Source organism: Microtus ochrogaster, chromosome 19, assembly GCF_000317375.1.
Source record: "Microtus ochrogaster isolate Prairie Vole_2 chromosome 19, MicOch1.0, whole genome shotgun sequence".
NCBI classification, from domain to species: Eukaryota; Metazoa; Chordata; class Mammalia; order Rodentia; family Cricetidae; genus Microtus; species Microtus ochrogaster.
The window spans coordinates 14,336,049-14,343,521 of NC_022021.1; positions in this window are offsets into that span (position 1 = coordinate 14,336,049).

Below are 7,473 nucleotides of genomic sequence, written 5' to 3' on the forward strand. Positions count from 1 at the left end.
ACCAGGCCCAGCTGCCTTCAGAGACTTGCAGTGTGGGCTCCTTGCCTGGGACTGGCTGCCTGCCCCGCTCAGGGATCTTTGGCATGGTCTCATGGCCCGCTGCTGCTACAGCCACTCGGGGAGCAGCAGCATTTTTATTTAATCTATTACATTAGTTTCTTCCTTTTCCGTCTCTTTCTCGGAGAGGCAGCTTCTGCCTCTCTCCATTCTCCCCTTCCCCTCCTCTTCTCCCCTTCCTTCCCCCTCCATAACCCGCTAAATAAATATGCAATCGCACTTTGCATGGCATGCCTATCCATGTCTCTGTCTTTTGCCCAATGCTGTCTGTCTCCCTGCCCGGGACCAGCACACCACTCAGGGACCTGAGGCCGTCCCTGCCTGGGATTGGCTGCTCTAGGGACCCCCTGCCCACTGAACGCAGCTACAGGGCCTGTTGCCTGTGGCCACCAGAGATCTGCAGCATTTTTAATTAATCATTTCAGCATTAGTGTTCTCAAAGGCTAGCTGTTTAACTACCAAAAGTCCTGCTTCTGTATCCCCAGTCACCCTTTTTGATGTCTCCATCAGTCCGGAGACAAAGTCTTGAAATAATTCGTCAGGTCCCTGTCTTAGACTAGACAGTTCCTCAGCCTAATCTTCAAATGATGGGAGTCTATTCCAGACCTTCCTAGCAGCTGCATTTATTTGGGCTTATGCTGCCATATCAAAGTCTGACTGCTGATCTGTGTCTGTACAAGGTCCCTCACCTACAAGCATTTCAGAGGACATAGGAACTTGTTGGGCCCTGTTTCTCCCAGCAGTGGCTTGACGTTGTTCTGCAAACTCAGTTTTCCACAACAGATAATCCCCTCCTGATAGGCAAGCTTTGGTCAGCAGCTTCCAATCCCCTGGGGGCAAAACTGTGCTGTGGCCCTCAGCTATCTGCCAGGCTTGGAACCAGAGATAACAGCTCAGAGTGCAGTTGAAGCTGGGAGCAGGGCATGTCGCAACTGGGCTCTCTCTGCCTTTCTCACTGGGTACTTGGGACCAGGAGGTGCGGGTCACTCATTGCCTGCTGTGCCTGGGCGGGGCACATGGTCAGTGGTCTAACCACAGACCTTGAACAGCTGGCAAATTTAGCTCAGGTTCCCGGGTGTCTGCCATTGCCGCGGCTCCGAGACTGCCATTTCCACAGACTTAGGCCGGTATAGCTACGCCAATTTTTAATATCTTTGCTTTTTTAATTTTAAATCTTGTAATCACAAAATTAGGAGAATTCCTGAATCTTCTTCTCTGTTAAAAGCGTATATTTACCCATGTGGACTTCTTGGCTCATGGGCCAAGTAGCCTCTAGCTATTTCTAGTTGACTGGCTCCAAGCGCTGGCTGTGGGAGACAAAGTCCTCCAAGCTTTCCTGTCTTCCTCCTTTCCTGGCTCCACAGCACAGAGCGAGCAGGTTCAGCTGGCTACAGCGCATGCGTGTGTGTGAGGCTACACTCTCAGCAGTAACCAGACCACCGCCAGGCTGCAGGCGGCACTCATTTCATTCTTCCCACCCGCTCAGCAGTGGCAGAGGCTGCGGTTCGGTGACCATAGCATTATATACACATGTATATAGACTCTTTGTTCTCTAGAAGAAGGTATGCACACTATATCTTTGATCATGTTGGGATATTAAGCACATTCTCTTCACTGCTGTATATAATTGGTGTATTGTGTAGTTGTGTATATATACACATATGTGTAGTTGCATGTATACGTGTGGGCATGCAGTGGACAGAGGTGGATGTCTGGTGTCTTCCTCAATGTCTCTCCACTTTATTTTTCATTCGTTTTGTGAGACAATGCCTCTCACTGACCCTAGAACTCTGCGATTGTTTATGTTACAGTCAACTATCCTGGCTGTCCAGGGACTTCAGGGGATCCACCTGTCTATCTCTCCAGTGCTGAGGTTGTACTACACAGGTGCTGGGGGGGCTGAACTCCCACCCTAATACAACAAGCACGTAACTAACCAAGCCCTCTCCCTGAACCCCAAATAGAGCACTCTTATTTTGTGATGGAAAAGCTGTCAGACTCGCACCAAACAACTGTTTTGTGTGTCACAGCTGCTCTTCTGGAAGGGTAAAGCAGAGCAGCTCACCGTGCAGCCCCAGGCTTGCTGCCTTTGAATTGCCCTTGCCAATCATCCTTCCTATTTTTCCTCAACTAACTTCAATGTTTGAGGAAGGTAATTTTAGCATCACGAACTCAGTATGGATGATCCATTTTGCAAATCGTCACCGATTTAGTATTTTGTGGTTGTACCTTTTGATTTCTTTATCTGACATGACAAACAAAGCTATTGAATTTTTATGAAAGTATTCAAATTCATCAGTACCCAAAAGATACTGAAAAGAAGTTTTTTGGGGGTGGTGGGTGGTAGGTGTGTTTGGGATTAAAATAATAATAATATAATAATAATAATTAATAATGCTAACACCAAGGCATTATCTTGTAAAGTAGAAGCAGCTTGCTGTGGTAAGAATACAGCCAAATTCCAGGGTGCATATATATTAAGATAATGAATGAAAACAAGTTCATTTCTTTGACTAAGTCAGCTGCTACTCTTTTCTGAATTCTAATCTTCAGTCACAGTGTGTTGGGCTTATAAAAAAGTCAGTTTTAGTTGCTTCTCAAAGGTTGGAATTCTAGCAACCTAATTTCTTTATGGTACACATTTGTTCATCTGGAGATTGGGAATAAGAAGGCTGTTTTATCCTATTAGGGTACACTGATAAGGAAATAAAGAGAAATGTTCAACTCACACCTTTACAAACCACTATACAGACCATAGTTGACACAAACACTAATGATCTTGGGGTCAGAATGACAAAGACCCAGCCCATGGTGTTTTCTTGTTTCTGACATTACCTCATGCTCTTGGCCATGGTTGCTGACCTCCAGGGCACTGTACCAGAGATACCTTTTGTGTTTTTATTCCATTTCTGGTTTCCTGGTAGCATTTTTTTTTGCCTCTGTTTCATGCAAAATTCCATTATTTGCCAAATACCTTCAGTTAACTATGACTTTTATTTTTAAATAGGCAAAGTCCTGTTATTTGTACTCCTATTTTTATTAAATTTAAAAAGAGTTTACAACAAAATTATTAAATGCTGTTAAGCTCAACAGAACTCAAAAAGTATGGCAAAGACTTGAAAATATATAGGAAGAAACAAAGAAATCGATTGCGGTATCTTAATCATGAAAAAGTTATATTTTAGGCAGAAGTTTGTTTTTGTGAAGAAGAAACATTTTAATGAACAAAACAACAACACTTTATAATAAAATCAACAGAAAAAAATCTGTACCTGGTGGTTCATTGTAACGTAGTGAGACATTCAAAGAAAAGCACGCCAAGTTTCCCATGCTCCTGGTGGCCCTTTTCAGCCCACTGCAGCAGTTAGGGCTTACTCAGACTTTCCCTAGAACAGCCACCATCTGCTTGAGTAGTCCGCTTCCTTAGTATCCTGCCCATTCTTGCTATTTAAGTTTCTTCTCTATTTTAAGAAAGGTACTCGTTAGGGATGGCCACATCGGTTATCACTTGAGAAGTATACATATTCAAAAGAAATAGATGTGCACCTTGGTATTTTACAAAGTATAAGCAGGAAAAGACTCTCAACTTCCTTTCCTTTAAATGCTAACAAACCATGGCATGATCTTGAATTTTTCCTCCCTGCTACCAAACCTGTAATTCCATAAATATAAAATAAGAAATTAATGCTCAGTATAGGCATTTTTTGTGACAGACACATTATAAATATAAACAGAAAAAAAATGACATCTGTTAAAAAATGAAGCTAACTGGAGCTAAAAATACATAACAAATATAAAGCCGGTATAGTCTATTCTAATTATTCGGTCTTTAAAAAATCTGAACTGGGATGCTGAAAAATGGTATAAATGTTTTCCCCTTCAACTTTCTAGAGAGTACATTCCATATAGGTGAGTCTTCCTACATAGCCTCTTCCTACATTTCCCCAGCCTTGGAATTACAAGAAAGTGCCACCGTGCCTGGCTAACTTTTGGTCATAACAGTATTTATTTCTATGTCATTACTTTTCTAGAACAGGTTGAGTCTTTCACAAAGCTAAGCAACCAATAGTTCTAAATAGTTGTGACACCTATGCAGTACAATGACAAGCATGGCAGGATATCCCTAAGGGTGCAATAGTTATTGATTTTAGTGGACTAATTGGATTTATAGCCTGCTGAACAGGAGGTAAATCTTGCCTGGTACGAATAACAAAGGCAACTTCCCAGGGTTATTGACATCATGGATCCTGGAAAAAAACCTACTACCTCCGTTTCACTAAAGCATTATAATTCCTAACTGTATTCTAATACTCATCCTTACAGCCACAGATAAGAGAATGTCTGACACAGCATCAAAGAAGCTTCCCTTTGCAGCAGATGGAGACTTAGAGAAAATTACAACTGGTCAAAACGCAGACAACGTCTGATACTGTAGCTTCTGGCCCCAATGTCTACACTACAAGACAACTCCTGCACAAGGCTCAGAGAACAACATGGAAAGGGCACCGGAGAGAGAAAGATTATAAGAGACTTACGGTGAGAAAACCTCTGCGATACTGTGCAGTGCCTTCCGGCGGATAATCCTTTTGCACACTGTATTAACATATATCGTTACAATTGGTTTAATAAACAAGCTGACCGACACAGGCCAATAGCTGAACAGGCTAAAGCTAGGCGGGAACACCAAACAGAATGATGGGATGAGGAAGGGAGGAGTCAGAGGAACCGAAAGCCAGACGGAGTCAGAGTCGCCAGCCAAGTTGGAGGATCAGTCGATCAGTCGGCCGTGCAGGATAAGGATAGAGGTAAACACCAGCTGCCGTGGGGCTGCACATAAATTGATAGAAATTGGTTAGTTAGTAACAAGCCCGAGCTATTGATTGAGCATTTATAATTTATATTAAGCCTCTGAGTGATTATTTGGGAGCAGGCAGACGGGGGATGGAAAAACTCCACCTAAATATGGCGCCTAATGTTCAGAACATTTACACGAAGCCTGAAAAAGCTTAAAAAGGGGTTCTAAAATCACAAACAAAGGAAATGCAAGTGGTTTCTTGGTAACTGTCTTTCCTTAGGGAGACTGTTTGTTTGTGGCGAATAGAGGCGTGGCTCCATTGAAACTCTGCTTCTGTTTTCCTGTTTCTTTCTGTTTTTCCGAGTTAGGGCTTCTCTATGTTACAGCCTTGGAATTTGCTCTGTGGACCAGGCTGACCTCAAACTCACAGAGATATGCCTGCCTCTGCTTTCCGAGTTGGGATTAAAGGCATAAAGACCACAGTCTCTTTAAGATTCGGCTTAAGACACAGCCTCTAAGACTTGGCTTAAGACACTGCCTCTTTCAAACAAGGCATGTCTAACTGCTGCCTTTTTAAGAGGAAGTATCAGTTATCCGTGGCCTCTTTAAGATGTGGCATCTTTATCCGTGTCCTCTTTAAGGCGTGGCATCTTTATCCACGCATATTTTTTAACATCGGCATCTTTATCTACGGCCTCTTTAAGACTCGGCTTCCATGTGGTCTCTTTAAGACACGGCATATTTTTCCTGCGGCAAATTTATCCATGGCCTCTTTTTTTAAAAAAATTTTATTGATTTTTATTGAGCTCTACATTTTTCTCTGCTCCCCTGCCTGCCTCTCTCCTCCCCTTCAACCCTCTCCCAAGGTCCCCATGCTCCCAATTTACTCAGGAGATCTTGTCTTTTTCTACTTCCCATATAGATTAGATCCATGTCTGTCTCTCTTAGTGTCCTCATTGTTGTCTAGGTTCTCTGGGATTGTGATTTGTACACTGATTTTCTTTGCTTTATGTTTAAAAACCACTTATGAGTGAGTACATGTGATAATTGTCTTTCTGGGTCTGGGTTACCTTACTTAATACTATGTTTTCTAGATCCATGCATTTGTCCATGGCCTCTTTTTAAAGAGAAGGATTATCCGTGGATTCCGCGGCAAATTTATCCACGGCAAATTTATCCGCGGCCTCTTTAAGACGCGGCAAATTTATCCGCGGCCTCTTTAAGACGCGGCAAATTTATCCACGGCCTCTTTTTGAAGAGGAGGAATCTTTTATCCATGGTCTCTTAAAGATGGACCATGTTCATCTGGAAGCCTCTTTTGAAGAGGAGGCATCTTTCATCCGTGGTCTCTTTAAGTTGCAGTGATTTTAACCACGGCATTTTTTAACCGCAGCATCTCAGTGCGGCTTTTAGATGGCTCTTTTTGAGGCCCTACTATGGAACACTTAAATGGGATTAATGAGCAGCAGTCAAGACACTACTTGGAGACAGTATGAACCCCATAATTGGGGCAATAAATGTGGCTCCCCATTGCTTCTTCCACCATGCAGCTCAGCCTGCACGGACCAAGGAGTGGGTGGAGCCAGCTGCAAAAGCCACTGTTTGGGCCTAGCCACCTCGGCTTAGTTTAGCAATTTAAGACTCACGTGGTCAGAAAAAGAGAGATATGCAGCAAAGACAGATGCGGATTAAAAAAGTCTTTTTTGTCACCAGTCTTTCTCTGTCTCCCCAGCCAGATCACCAATGAGAGTGATACTTTTTTCTTTTTTGGATTTTTGAGACAGGGTTTCTTCTTAGCCTTTAGTTTCTGTCCTGGAACTAGCTCTTGTAGACCAGGCTGGCCTCGAACTCACAGAGATCCACCTGCCTCTGCCTCCCGAGTGCTGGGATTAAAGGCATGCGCCATCACCGCCAGGCTTGAGAGTGATACTTTTAACAATTATGAAAACTGTTTTTAAACTGCCATGTCAGCTGCCATGTGACTCAGCTTAGTGAGATACTGTACAACGAAGAAGGCATGTCTGGTTCAGTGTATGTGGAAATGTGTGCCCCCACATTGACATCATTTATTTGATCCCAGTATATAGTTGTTTTATAGTATTAAAACGATACTCACCATGAATTCAGGGGATTTGGAAGTCAGAAGGTTGCACAGAGTTGCTCGGGTAGAACAAACAAAATCACCTGAATTAGATAAGGAGCTGAATGACATCCATGAATGTTAAAGCAGAGGTGGGTTTTTGAAGGTGCTTCAGGCCCTGTGTAAGCCGTTGCTCACGTACACAAAGAACGCCTGTGGCAGGAGCAGAGCAAGTGGTTGGGAACTGTAATCCCACCCACCCTGACACTCTCTGCTCTTTGCTGAAGTCATTCACTCCCTTTTTACTTTTGCTTCTACCTTAATACCTTGACAAGAATCCAAGACACAGAAAGGAAACTGTGTACTTCTTGGTCAGAGGGAAATAACTGGCAAAAAAGAAACAACTTAGAAATAATGAAGATGAAAAGTTTCTGATCATGAAAAAAAAATCTGCAAAATACAAAAAATAGGGCATAAATATAAATGTTAGTAGGCATAATTTTTATCCTTTACTCTTTTAAAACAGTATTTTTTATATTTA